Consider the following 13698-nt stretch of genomic DNA (forward strand, 5'->3'; position numbering starts at 1 on the left):
AAAGATATGAATATATATCCAGAATTTGAAAATAAATGAAAAGAAAAATTAGGAAGTAAGAAATTTACAAATCACTGCATGAGAGTATCAATTATTATGGAAAAAATGCACATCACACAAAAACTATGTCAGTTGGTGAGTTCAAGCCCCACATGGGGCTCTGTGCTGACAGCTCAGAGCCTGGAGCCTGCTTCAGGTTCTGTGTCTCCCTCTCTCTGCCCTTCCCCTGCTCATGCTCTCTCTCTCTCTCTCTCTCAAAAATAAATAAACATTAAAAAAAAGCTTTTGGGGAGAGGGGAAAATGGGTGATGAGCATTGAGGAGGGCACTTACTGGGATGAGCACTGGGTGTTGTATGTAAGCGATAAATCACAGGAATCTACCCCCAAAACCAAGAGCACACTGTATACACTGTATGTTAGCCAACTTGATGATAAATTATATTTTTCAAAAAAAAAAAGCTTTTATTTTTAAGTAATCTCTACATCCAATGTGTGGGTCAAACTCACAACCCTGAGATCGAGAGTCACTTGCTCCACCAACCGAGCCGGGTCTTGATTTAAAAACAAGATTTAAAAAACAATCTCAGAAGTGATCTTGAGATTTAAAAACAAAATTTTTTTTTAATGTTTATTTATTATTGAGAGACAGAAAGAGACAGAGCATCAACATGGGAGGGGCAGAGAGAGAGAGGGAGACACAGAATCTGAAGGAGTCTCCAGGCTCCAGCTGCCAGCCCAGAGACCGACATAGGACTTGAACTCGCAAACAGCGAGATCATGACCTGAGCCAAAGTTGGAGGCTTAATGGACTGAGCCACCCAGGCGCCCCGAGATTTTTTTTTTAATGATGCTAATCTTAGTGCAATAATCTTCTACAAAAGAAAAGGAGATAAGCAAAGAAGTAGATTTTGAAAATATTAATGATGAGTTTGCTTCCATTAAAGCCAAGAAAGTAAAATTACAACAAATTCTGCTTTGGTATAAATATAATTTTTACACTTAATGTGAATTATATCCATTTTTCAAGTCTTCAATATTTTTCAGCTTAAATGTTTTAGAAAGAAAATGCCCATAAAATACATAAAAATATGTAGATAGGGGTGCATAGTTTTCCTTTTGCCATAGGCTCCAATATGGCTCCGCACGGCATTGCAGTGGGAATACTGCCCAGCATCGGGAAGGAACAAATACCTGACTGATGTATCTCTAAGGTGTTGCGCAAAGTTGACAAGCCAATTCAGAAGGCCCTAGATGTATGATTCCATTTAGAACATTCGGAAATAGAAAAAACTATAGGAAGGGAAAGGAAGTCACTGGTTGCAAAGGGCTGGGATTGGGGAACGGACTGGCTATGTAGGTACAGGGAAAGATTTGGGGGATGATGGAAGTGTTCAATACCTTGATTGTGGTTGTAGTTCCACAACTGTATGCTTTTGTGAAAACCTATAGAATTGTGAGCACTTATTTTTCTCTATGAGCCTTAGACTTCACAGCAGAGCAGCATGCAAAAAATTCTCTTTGGAGAGGATGACTTTGGCTATGGTAAGTAGCATAAATTGGTGTTAAAGTTTCTAGAAACCAGGAGGCCAGTTTGAATCTGGTATAATAGCCCTTATAGAAACGGTTCACTCTGAATTCCTTTTTATCCTTCTTGATTATTGTGGTTCTCCACTTTGCCCTACTTCTTTTACGGCCTTTTATCTAACGAACATCTTAGTTGTTTATGGGGTCTTACTGTTCCTTGCAAGTAATAGATCTAAGATGTTAAAGGAGTCCTCCAGAATTGCCTAACTCCACTTGAGGCTGAGAGGGTTCAAGAGACTCTTGGGAGCACATGTTTTTTCAAGGTTAGACTTAATTACCTTTTAGTAAAATCTTGGCATAGGGACAACCATATTCAGGGTGCATGTCAGAGCAAAGGTTTTTAGTTTTCGGAGGTTTTCGCCCACATCTCAATTATGTTTTCCATTATCCTCTTGGCAAGCTAGCTAGATTGCTAAATCACATGGAGTTCTCCTAAGACTTTGTGTATTCGAAGATGTACGTTGTCCTCCCAAGCGACGAACAGTAGTAAACTATTATTACTCTATATTTCTGTAGTTCATTTTACAGATAGATTATATGAATCCTTTTATAGAGGACTGTAACTCAGGGTTGGAAGAAGCTTTAGGGCCTTGTCATTCAAAATGTGGCCCACCATAATGGGGTGCTTGGGTGGCTCAGTTGGTTGAGCCTCCAACTTTGGCTCAGGTCATGATCTCATGGTTTGTGAGTTCGAGCATCACATCGGGCTTGCTGCTGTCAGTGCAGAGCCTGCTTCAGATCCCCTGTCCCTGCTCTCTCTCTGCCTCTACCTTGCACCATCTCGCTGTTTCTCAAAAATAAACAAAAATTAAAAAAAAATGTGGTTCACCAGTCAGCATGTGCATCACCCGGAAGTTTGGGAGAAATGCAGAATCTCAGGGCCCAACTCTAGACCTGCTAAATCAGAATGCATAGTTCAACAACCCCGCCTCCCCATTTGTGTGCACATTTTTGAAGTGTTGGAACACTGCTGTCCTTGTGCTTTGGCCTCATCACTTAGGTGGTGCTCAGCTCTGCCACAGCACCCCTGCAAAGAGCTCAAGCAAGGTGAATTTATTGTACATTGCACCTTCCATTACTATTTATACAACGCTTGTATAATATCTTGTACAACATAATATAGATATGGAACACAATAACGCATTGAATACTTTGGTTGTTATTTATCATGTAAATGAATGTGTTACGGTAGGAGTTTGAAAAGCACACGGAGTATTCACAGGGAACTACTAGATATTATTTGTATGGTAATGCTGAGAAGCCTGCTTAGGTATTTTCAGGTAGAGGATCATCTCTGAGTAACACACAAGATCAAAGACCTCTGCTGCAGCTACTTTACTTACACTGGACATCCTGCGGCGACACAGGTGGGCAAATAGTAACATTAACTTGTACTGGTCAGTGATATTTCTGGGACTAGTCTTAGGACTAGTTTAGCATTCAAATGTATGTAATATTTAAAATTTAGGGGGCGCCAGGGTGGCTCAGTCGGTTAAGCGTCCGACTTTGGCTCAGGTCATGATCTCACGGTTCATGAGTTCAAGCCCCGCGTCAGGCTCTGTGCTGATGGCTCAGAGCCTGGAGCCTGTTTCAGATTCTGTGTCTCCCTCTCTCTCTGACCCTCCCCCATTCATGCTCTGTCTCTCTCTGTCTCAAAAATAAATAAACGTTAAACAAAATTAAAAAAAAATAAAATTTAGAAAGAATTCTTGATGCCCTCCTCATAGGTGACTATAGAAATGGTTTAAATTCCTAATTTTTTTTTGAGGGGGCGGGGAGAGAGAGAGAGATTGACAGTGAATGAGGGAGAGGGGCAGAGGGAAAGAGAGAGAGAATCCCAAGCAGTACAGGGCTTGATCCCACGATGCTGGGATCATGACCTGAGCGGGAATCAAGAGTCAGATGCTCAACCAACTAAGCCACCTAGGCACCCCTAAATTACTCAGTGTTAAGAGGCATATTAATTGTACCTTCTTCCAGGTTCTCAAATGTCCGCATTTTTTTAAACCTGTGATTACTTATGTAATTACCCTGTGCTTTCTGCTAAACTGTGTATTTACATCGAGGTCATCTTTCTAAGTGTGGTTCCATAATCCCCTATTCAAACCATTGAGAAGAAGTTTTTCGGAATTCAGAACTTCAAATATTATTATGTAATATTCCAAGCAGAGCCTGTGACAGCACCCCTTAACCAAACATTAATATTTCTGCAACGTATGAAATAAACATTCACACTAATTCATATGAATGAAGCCTCTAAGTATGTTTTTCTCATGTCAGATCAAGCTTTTGCCACAAAATCAGTTACAACATTTTTTCTGTTTTAATGGTTTTTGTCTTGTTTTTACATTTTGCAAACTGTGGATAAAGGAAGATGGACCTGTTTATCAAAACAAAATGAGAAGACATTTTAGGAGTGCTTTAGTTCACCTTTTGCTTACGAGTAGGGAGGGACTAGGCAAAAATGAAGGTACATAAGATGTTTATCAAAACTAAAATGTGTTGAAATAGTCCAGAACTTTCTGAATGTTTAATAAGCAACACGGTCAAAATATCATGTGAGGCCAGGGGTTAACCTTGTCTCTGCTGATGCCAATTCTCACCGGCCCTGTTTCTTTCTGAAAGACCCTAATTTTAGCTAATGAGCCAAATTAAAAATACTTGCTTCATCAGACTATCTTGCCGACTTTGGGGCCACGTGACCCTGTAGCGTTGCATGAGATATATGCAGAGGGTTTCTGGGGAAACTTCTGTTTTCCTGATACAGATCCAGCCTTCTTACTTTCTCTTCTCTTCTCCCTGCCTGGGTGTTGCTGTAGTACGTAGGGGTACAGTGGCTCCCTTGCAACAAAGAAGTGGTCAGCATGAAGATGAAAGCCTCATGTTCAGGATGGTGGAAGTGAAAAGCAGGAAAAGCCTCTTGAGCCTCCAGAGCAACGCTGGACTACCCCAGCTTCTTGTTGCACAGGGCAAGTGTATCATTTAAGATACTGTTTTTGAGTCTGTTATTTGCACCTACACATTCCTAAATGCTGTGCAATATCACTGATTTTTCCCCTCTTTTTTATTTTTATATGCAATAAACTGACTCTACTCATCTGGCTTCCCTGGAATGATAATTATAGCTCTGTACAATGTCCATACCCATTATTACTTGCCTTACCAATTAGAAACACCTTAACTTGCATTGGTTTTCAAGGCTACCTTTCATCTACCAAGAAAAATTACCGTACAATGCTTCCCTCACCAGTAGCTTTTGTCCACTTCTCTTCAACATGTGTTCACTCTGGTAAAATGATGCCCCTTTTCTCCTAATAAAAATGACTATCAAGCAAGGACTGCAGAGGCTGAAACAAAACATTTAGAATAATTTTTTAAAAATAACTTTTCTAAATAACTTTGGAATAATCAAAAAGTTTTAATTGTCAGTTTCCTATTTGTTTCCTTCATTTTTTTTGCCTATTCTTAGGCAAAATTTACAACAAAGTTTAGTCAGTAATTGGTCAGCTTTGTATTCAATACAGGTCAAATCAGTAGATTATAATTCAATCATTCCATTTAACTCCCTTCCAAATCTGTATGCTCTTTTTTTTTTTAAGTTTATTTATTTGGGCACCTGCGTGGCTCAGTCCTTAAGCATCTGACTTTCGCTCACGTCATGATCTCACGATTTGAGAGTTCCAGTCCGACGAACCCCATTTCAGGCGAACACGAGCCCCACGTCCATAAAAACAGGAACCTACTTTGGGTGAGCCCTGTTTCTTTCTCTCCACCCAGTCTCTGCCCCTCAGGGATTCTCTCTCTCTCTCTCTCTCTCTCTCTCTCTCTCTCTCTCTAGCTCTCTGTCCCTCACTCACTTGTGCTCTCTCTCTCAAAAAATAGACAAATAAGTAAATAAAGCTTATTTATTATTTTTGAGACAGAGAGACAGAGAGAGAGACAGAGACAGAGACTATGTGAGTGGGGCAGGGGCAGAAAGAGAGAGAATCCCAAGCAGGTTCTGTGCTGTCAGAGCAGAGCCACACTCAAGGATTGATCTCATGAAAGGTGAGATGGTGACTTGAGCCAAAATAGTCAGACATTTAACCAACTGAGCCATCCAGGCACCTCCAAATCTGTATGTTCTTTTCTTGCCTTATAGATTCTCTTCCTTCTTTTATCTCTTTGACATTTGAAATGTTTGTTTTAGTTCCCTTCAGATGATTCTATAGCATGTAGTTCATTCAGGGTGATTCCTTACATATTGGTGTCTGCCGACTCTCTCCTTGGCCTGTGAGCATATCTTCAGAAGTAATCAAGACCTCTATTTGGGTCCTATTTGATCTCAGGGTGTAGAAGAATCTCCAAGGGTTGGTTTCTTGTTGTAGAAATGTACCCCAACACACATATAATTTAGGATATGATAAAAATGGCCTTTGAAATCAACAGGGAAAAGACAGTTATTTGATAAATGGTATTTGTAAACTTGAATGGTTATCTGGAAAAAGATGAAGTTATATCCATATCTTATATTTTATACCCAAGTAAATTCCAGATGAACCAGACATTTAAACAAACAAACAATTAAAGTGTCAAAAGAATTCATGGGAGAATCTTCTCTTATAATCTTTAAGTGGAAAAGTTATAAGCTACACAATAAAATTCAACTTCATAAAAAATCTGTATGGCAAATGCCAATATGGCAAAGATAAGAGATAAGCAAGAACCTAGGAGAAAATATTTGCAAGACATTTCACAATTAAAGGCTAAATTCTCCAGTATATAAAAAGTATCTTCAAAGAAATAAGCCAACAATCAAATAGGAACATGAATAAAGGTGTAAAAAGATGGTGTATAGAAAAAGATCTACAAATGGCCCTTATACCCATGAACATACACCCAACTGCACTCATAAATGCAAATTAGATCTACAGAGAGGAAATCAGTTTTTTCTTGTCAGATTGGCAAAGATCCTAAGTTTAATAACACTCTATGTTGGCAAATGAATGAGAAAACAGACCCTTGGAGCTTAAACTGGAAAAAACATGTCACTGGAGTAATTTTATAAATGTATAAAAATTGCATATACATTATGTCATTTGACCCAACAAATCCACCTTTAAAAATGTTTTCCCATAGATTTACTTCCCTGTGTGCGAAATAATATATTTAAATGTTTATCATAGCAAAAAATTAGGAAGCAAAAGCTTATCAGTAGGGGACTGGTTCATTAAGGGAAGGTTCTGTGGCAGAGAAAAGATCAGGAAAGTCTTGAATAGGAACAATATCCGTGATATATTTTGTGTGTGTGTGTGTGTAAAATGCAAACTATAGGTCACTGTGGGTATAGCATTCGGTAGAACTTGTGTGAGGAGGAAAACTATGTATATGCATGTGCATTTGCATGTGTATGAATAAATATTTCTGTAGAGATGCACAAGAAGCTGGTATCATTGCTTGCCTTGGGTAGAAGTGTGAGTGGCTGGAGGTCAGAGCTGAGAGGGAAACACCTTTCAAATGTATTGCATTTTTAAAAATTAAATGGCACTAAAGTATATACTTTAAATATACATTAAAGTACATACTTTAATATATTCAAATTACATAAATCTCAAGAACACACAAAACAAATTATGGTGACAGAGGTAAGAATAGTATTACCTCTATGGGGAGATGTTTACTGGGAACAGGCAAGAGACAGCCCTCTTAGAGGAGCACAGAGATGTCCTCTATCCTGAATTGAACGTTAGTTACGTAGGTAAATGCATGTGGGAGAATCCATCAACTCCACATTTCACATGTGTGCCCTTTACAGGACGTATATTGCACCTCAGTACATTTCTTTAAAGTGTATGCTTTGAGCAAGGAAGTTGATATATACAACTAAATACTAACATTCTGTGGACTCCTTGTTCACTGTAATCTTAGTTCAAGTTATAACTGTTTTCCCTCATTTGGGTTTATTTTTTTATTTTTTTATTTTTTATTTTTTAAAAAAAAATTTTTTTTTAACGTTTTTATTTATTTTTGGGACAGAGAGAGACAGAGCATGAACGGGGGAGGGGCAGAGAGAGAGGGAGACACAGAATCGGAAACAGGCTCCAGGCTCTGAGCCATCAGCCCAGAGCCCGACGCGGGGCTCGAACTCACGGACCGCGAGATCGCGACCTGGCTGAAGTCGGACGCTTAACCGACTGCGCCACCCAGGCGCCCCCCTCATTTGGTTTTAAGCTTTTAAAAAAGAGTTTTCATGTAAGAATGTATATGGATGCATATGAATCTCAATGCAGAGAGAAGTTGCTGCCACTCTGTAGTGTTCCTTCTCATTTCTTATGAAAAGTAATCCTTTGGTGACTTCATTTCAGTGTCCAGTTATCATTCCATTTTTCTACAGCCATGTTCTGTGTGGATGTGTGTGTGTGTGTGTGTGTGTGTGTGTACTCATGAATAAGAACATACCCAGGTATGAATAGACCCAAGTCACATGCTCTTAAGAATTTGATATTGGACTTTGCTTCCATATTGAATGAATTTCTAAACATTAGCTCAGTGCAGCTTGAGCACTGTACAATGAGTCAACAAAAGCTCAAATCTAAGAGTGTGAACCAATAACAAATTGCTTTTGAAAAGGAACTTTGATCTTTACCATAACACCGCCTGCTTCCACCATGTAATCTCTCATATTCTTTTTGTGTAACAAGTGTGTTTTCCCGCATGGAATGTTTTTCTAGCAACAGTGGTGAGGTGTGACATGGCAACATGATTGGAGCAACGTTTGGGTCCTAATGGAATAGGAATAAGTGCCAATGACCAAAACATATGATGGTGCTGAGTCACTGTGATTTGGTGATTGTCTATTGAAAAGGATATACAGAGAGCTTGGCTTTCACTTCCTTTCTTTTGCTGAAATAAGCTGGAGGCACTGTTACATGACTGCCTTTCTTTCACTAAATCTCACATTTCAGGTGCTTCTCCCTCACATAATAAAATGCAAAGCACACAGGTGGCCACGTCCCTAGGGGGAACTGAGCCTGTCTGGCTGCCTCAAAGACTCAACTAGATTTGCCTTGGAATTTTAGGTAGGGGTGGAAGATTGGGATTCATGCTTAGGAATCAGCACACTGAAATTTAATGAGCAAAGGAGTGTGTGTGTGTGTGTGTGTGTCTTAAACTCACTCCTAGGTAGTTAAGAAACTTATTCAAGGTTGAACAGAGTAGAGGTATTTCAAATTGCTTTAGAAAGAAAATTACAAAAAAACAATCTAGGAACCAGAGAACCTTTTGGAATACCAGTAAGAGGGCTCCAACATAGGTGAGATGAAGGCCTTTTTGATAAATAACAGCAAGGTCCACCTGGCAAGATTAGCCATGATAGATGTGGTGGTGACAATGTGGATGGAAGAATCAACTGAGACCATCCTTCCTCGGTGCATGTGCGTGTATGTGAAGGTGTGGTGGTGGTGGTGGGCGTATTAGAGTCAAGACTTAGAGTAAGACAATGTTAAGAATGCCAAAGAGTATTGTGATCCCAGGATCCTCTTGGGATAAAAGATGGGCTGGAAGGCTTAGGGCTTCTGAGGGTCTACTGAGTGGCACCCAAATCACCAAATCACTAAAATACATTTTCATTACCTTTATGTTTGTTACTCTTGTCCTTGGTAGCTCTCAGCACAACAGATTGTAGTTATCTGCCAGTTCCATTGGATAGGAAGCTCCTTGACCAAAGGGGACATATTGGATTGATCTCAATACCCCTGATGTTTAGCAAATGTTTCTATTGAGTTAGTAAATAAATCCATCTTCTACTTTTTCTTTAAAACTCTGAGATGTGAAGAAAAACTTAGTGTCTCAGGACTTTTGCTTCTATACTCACACGTTCATACAGAGTAAGCACCATACAAGTGTTAACTATGCTTGCCATGATTACTACTATTTCTAAGTTTTCTTTGAACCCTCATATGTAAATATTTAAACGACTTTGGGGACAGCACAGTGGCTCAGTCAGTTAAGCAGCTGGCTCTTGGTTTCGTCTCAGGTCATGGTCTCAGAGTTTGTGGGTTCAAGCCCTGAATTGGGCTCCACACTGTCAGCGGGATTCTCTCTCTCTCTGTATATATATATCTGCCCCTCCCCTGCTCTCTCTCTCTCTCTCAAAATAAATAAATAAGCTTAAACAAAAATTTAACTGACTTTGGTATTTTTATCTATTCACATTCCTCTGGTTCCTTCCTTTTATTTTTCATTTTATTTTTAAATTTGTGTGTGTAGTTTTATTTTTTAATTTTTATTTTAAGTAGGTTCCACACCCAATGTAGGGCTTGAACTCACAACCCTGAGCCAACTGAGCCAGCCAGGCAACCCCTCTGGTTCCTTCCTTTTAATTTAACTGTATGCCACGTGGCCTTATACACAAAAATTTTAAGTTTTATTTTCAGAATCCCACTATTTTCTGCACAAATGTTTATATTTCCCATATTTCCTGTTTCTTCCGAACATTTTCCCAATGACTGGAGTCGTGAAAGCCATCCTCAGGAGCTGATTCAATATCTACAGCGCTGGTTAGACACAGTCTCAGGGAGTTTGTAGCCAGTGTGTAGTGTTTGCTCTTAACTTAAAGAGTATCCCTCCCTTGACCTCGCTACAGCATCCAATTGCCATTTCATTTTCCACAACCATGTGTGACAAAGCGGACTTTTCCACCCTACTCACTTTTACCTCAGCTAGCTGCTGCCTGGCTTTGGCTTCACTGCTCTTCAGAACACACCACTTCCTCTTTTTTTTTTTTTTAATTTTTTTAAATGTTTATTTACGTTCGAGAGATAGAGTATGAGCAGGGGAGGGGCAGAGAGAGAGGGAGACCCAGAATCTGAAGCAGGCTCCAGGCTCTGAGCGGTCAGCACAGTGTCTGACGTGGGGCTGGAACTCATGAACCGAGAGATCATGGCCTGAGCCAAAGTTGAACCCTTAACCGATTGAGCCACACAGGTACCCCGGAATACACCACTTCCTATAAGGCCTCAGTGCTTTCTTCTGACCTTGAGCCAGTAAGCTCTTTTCATACTCCTCTTTCATGCTTAGTTGGTCTGACATTATTAAAAAAATAAAATAAAACAAAAATCCCTCCTCAACCAAAAGCCTTTTCTTTAAGATAGCCTCTTCTTCCTGACAGGTATGACCCTGAGCTCTTTTTTTTTTTAACCCATCTGGTGAACAGGTTAATGCTGATTTTTCTTTGTCACACCCATTATTGGCATCCTTTTGCTTTCTGAGGTGAACCCACGACTCTCTACCCTCTGTAGGTCCTCACGTGTGTGGTCCCCTTCCTGTGCATCTTTACCCTGCTCAGGACACTCTTAATTCCACTTGGTTTTCTAAGCCAATTTTAAAACTCATACATTCAAGGAAAAACATAACTTCTTTTTTTTTTTTTAATTTTTAATGTTTATTTATTTATTTATCTTTTTAAGTTTCATTCAGTTTTGAGAGACAGCACATGAACGGGGGTGGGGCAAAGAGAAAGGGAGACACAGGATCTGAAGCAGACTCCAGGCTCTGAGCTGTCAGCCAAGAGCCACACATGGGGCTTGAACTTACGAGCAGCATGATCATGACCTGAACAGAAGTAAGACGCTCAACTGACTGAGCCACCCAGGTGCCCTTTGGAAAAACACATCTTCTTAAATGTTCCCTACTCTAATAACTCCCGTAGGGTTTCTGTGAAAAGTGTTTTCTTTATATAATACTAATGTATCAACACATGTGCACTTCCTAGTAAATATTCTTAACCTTTTGTCTTTTCATGAATGGGTATTGTTCCTTGAAACTCTTTCTTCTATTTGGGTTCTTTCCAAAATGCATAATATAATCTTCCATCCACAATGGATACCAACTAACTGTTGGTTAAAGTAGATAACAATTAAAAATATAATATTCACTCCTGCCAGATAAGTAAATATTTAACTTACTTAATATGACTCAGTGACAATTTGTTCAGATACTGCAGTTCCCTGCTCTCAGGGAACTGCTGTCTGTTGGTGCTTCTCTGGGTCTTCCGTTCCCACCTAGCTCGGATGTAGAGTGTGGGGCTTATGCAATAGACCAGAACATTGTTCTTATAAATTTTACTACCTATATCACATGCCAACCTATCATAAAAGCCACATTTTCATTTGCTAGGCTGAAGGCTTATAAAAGAGGTGAGAGATTTATTTGAGAGAGAAGGAACCCATAGAAGATTCTAGTGACAGATTGCTGGGGTTGAAGTTCAGGTTTTGCCATGTTCTAGCTGTGTGATTTTGTACAGTTCCTTAACTTCTTTGTGCCTCAGTTTCCTGTCATAAAAAGGCAGCCATGATAATTGTATTACTCTCCTAGAGTTGTTACGAGGAGCAAATGAGTAAACATATGAAACAGAGGAAGCTCTATGTAGTACAAGCTTCAACTGCCACAACTACTACTATTTTTAGGTTTGCTTTCAGTCTTTGTATGTGGATGTGGATTCAGATGCTACACATAACGATTCATGAAAATGAGTCATTAGGTTGATTCACCCTTAAGAAATAGATTCTGGCAGGTTAGAAGAGCAGACACCAAGTTCCCTCTGCTAAGACAAAGCCAGTGCCAGAAGGGATTGAGGAGAGTGAAAACTAGTTCCTGTTCTAACAACTGCTCTGACTCTTTACAACAGTTGCTGTCAAGACAAGGAAAGGCCGAGGGACTCTTCCAGATTGAAGGAGACGAAAGGGGCAAGGCAGCTAAATGCAACTCAGAACGCTGTGTTGGATCCGGGGTGGCCATAAAGGACATTGTTCGGAAAACTGGAAGTGTGCGAACAGAAACTGAATGATAAAGAGTGATTATGGCATCAGTGCTAAATGTATAACTGCAATGTGGTTATGTTAAGAGGATACTCTTGTTCTGGTTGTGTGTGTGTGTGTGTGTGTGTGTGTACACATGGAGAGAGAAAAGAGTGAGATGAGAGAGAGACTGGAAAAGTAAATGTGGCAAAATGTTAACATTTGATGAACTGGGGTAGTATAGGATTCTCTTTCCTGTTTTTGCAACTTTTCTATAAATTCAAAATTATTTTGAAATAAAAAATGAAAAAGAAAATTAGTCCTGTGATTTGAAGACCCAGTTTTCCAACTTAAAAGATGGAGGAGTTTTAATTTATGGTCTTTGAGAAGGATTATAATATTTTCTGAGCTGCAAATTGGCATATTTTGTCTGAAGAGTCTTTTAAGATGCTTTAAATTAAAAAAATCCTCCAAGGATGACAAATTAAGGCACATATTGAATATACTTCTATTGAAAAGAATAAAAATTCATGAGAAAAAATAATTTAATAAACTGCATCTATTGGTTTATAGAAGGGTTGAATTGTCATTTGACCATTTAAAAAAATTTTTTTTCAACATTTATTTATTTTTGGGACAGAGAGAGACAGAGCATGAACGGGAGGGTCAGAGAGAGAGGGAGACACAGAATCGGAAACAGGCTCCAGGCTCTGAGCCATCAGCTCAGAGCCTGACGCAGGGCTCGAACTCACGGACCGTGAGATCGTGACCTGGCTGAAGTCGGACACTTAACTGACTGCGCCACCCAGGCGCCCCGATTTGACCATTTTAAAGTCAATGGTATATTGATCCATTTGTATTGTCTGAAGAACTCAGTTTGCTTAACAATGAACTCTTTTCTCAAAATTTTGAAACAACAGACTAATGGATTTGAGTTATCAATTTTGAAACCTCCAATTCATCATAAGTTCTTAATATAAAAAATACAAGAGTACTTAAAAATATAAGTTGACCCCAAAGTGAAAGGACAAGGTTGTATATTTTCTTTAGGTCTGAAATACATTCATAGAATAAAAGTTTATAAGTAAATTTTATCATCTTTGACACACTGTTTCTTTTTTTGTGTCATATTCGGCCATTAAGTTCTCTTTAATATATACTTTTATAATACAAGTTTAATTATCAAAATCATATTACCAAATAGTAGTGAATGTTCAAAACATCGCAACTTGGCTTCCAGTTTAAAATAGAATGTGCTCTAAGGTACCTGGGTGGCTCAGTTGGTTAGGCGTCTGACTCTGGCTTAGGTCATGATCACATGGTTCGTGAGTTTGAGCC

General features: G+C 39.2%; 1 protein-coding gene across 6 annotated transcripts in view; it reads right to left on the reverse strand.

The window, feature by feature from the left end:
• KLHL31 (kelch like family member 31) overlaps positions 1–13698 on the reverse strand; it is a 129943-nt gene that overhangs the window by 58709 nt on the left and 57536 nt on the right. For 2 of the 6 annotated variants that reach the window (XR_006298958.1, XR_006298959.1), the window contains exon 6: positions 9197–9279. The exons of 3 other annotated variants lie outside the window; for them this stretch is intronic. The gene's annotated coding sequence lies outside the window, so the exon portion shown is untranslated. Of the gene's footprint in view, positions 1–9196; positions 9280–11170; positions 11454–13698 lie in introns of those variants that run through there. One more of the 6 variants, XR_006298960.1, reaches the window with a different exon arrangement.

This window comes from Prionailurus bengalensis, chromosome B2 (genome assembly GCF_016509475.1).
Source record: "Prionailurus bengalensis isolate Pbe53 chromosome B2, Fcat_Pben_1.1_paternal_pri, whole genome shotgun sequence".
In the NCBI taxonomy this organism is placed as follows: Eukaryota; Metazoa; Chordata; class Mammalia; order Carnivora; family Felidae; genus Prionailurus; species Prionailurus bengalensis.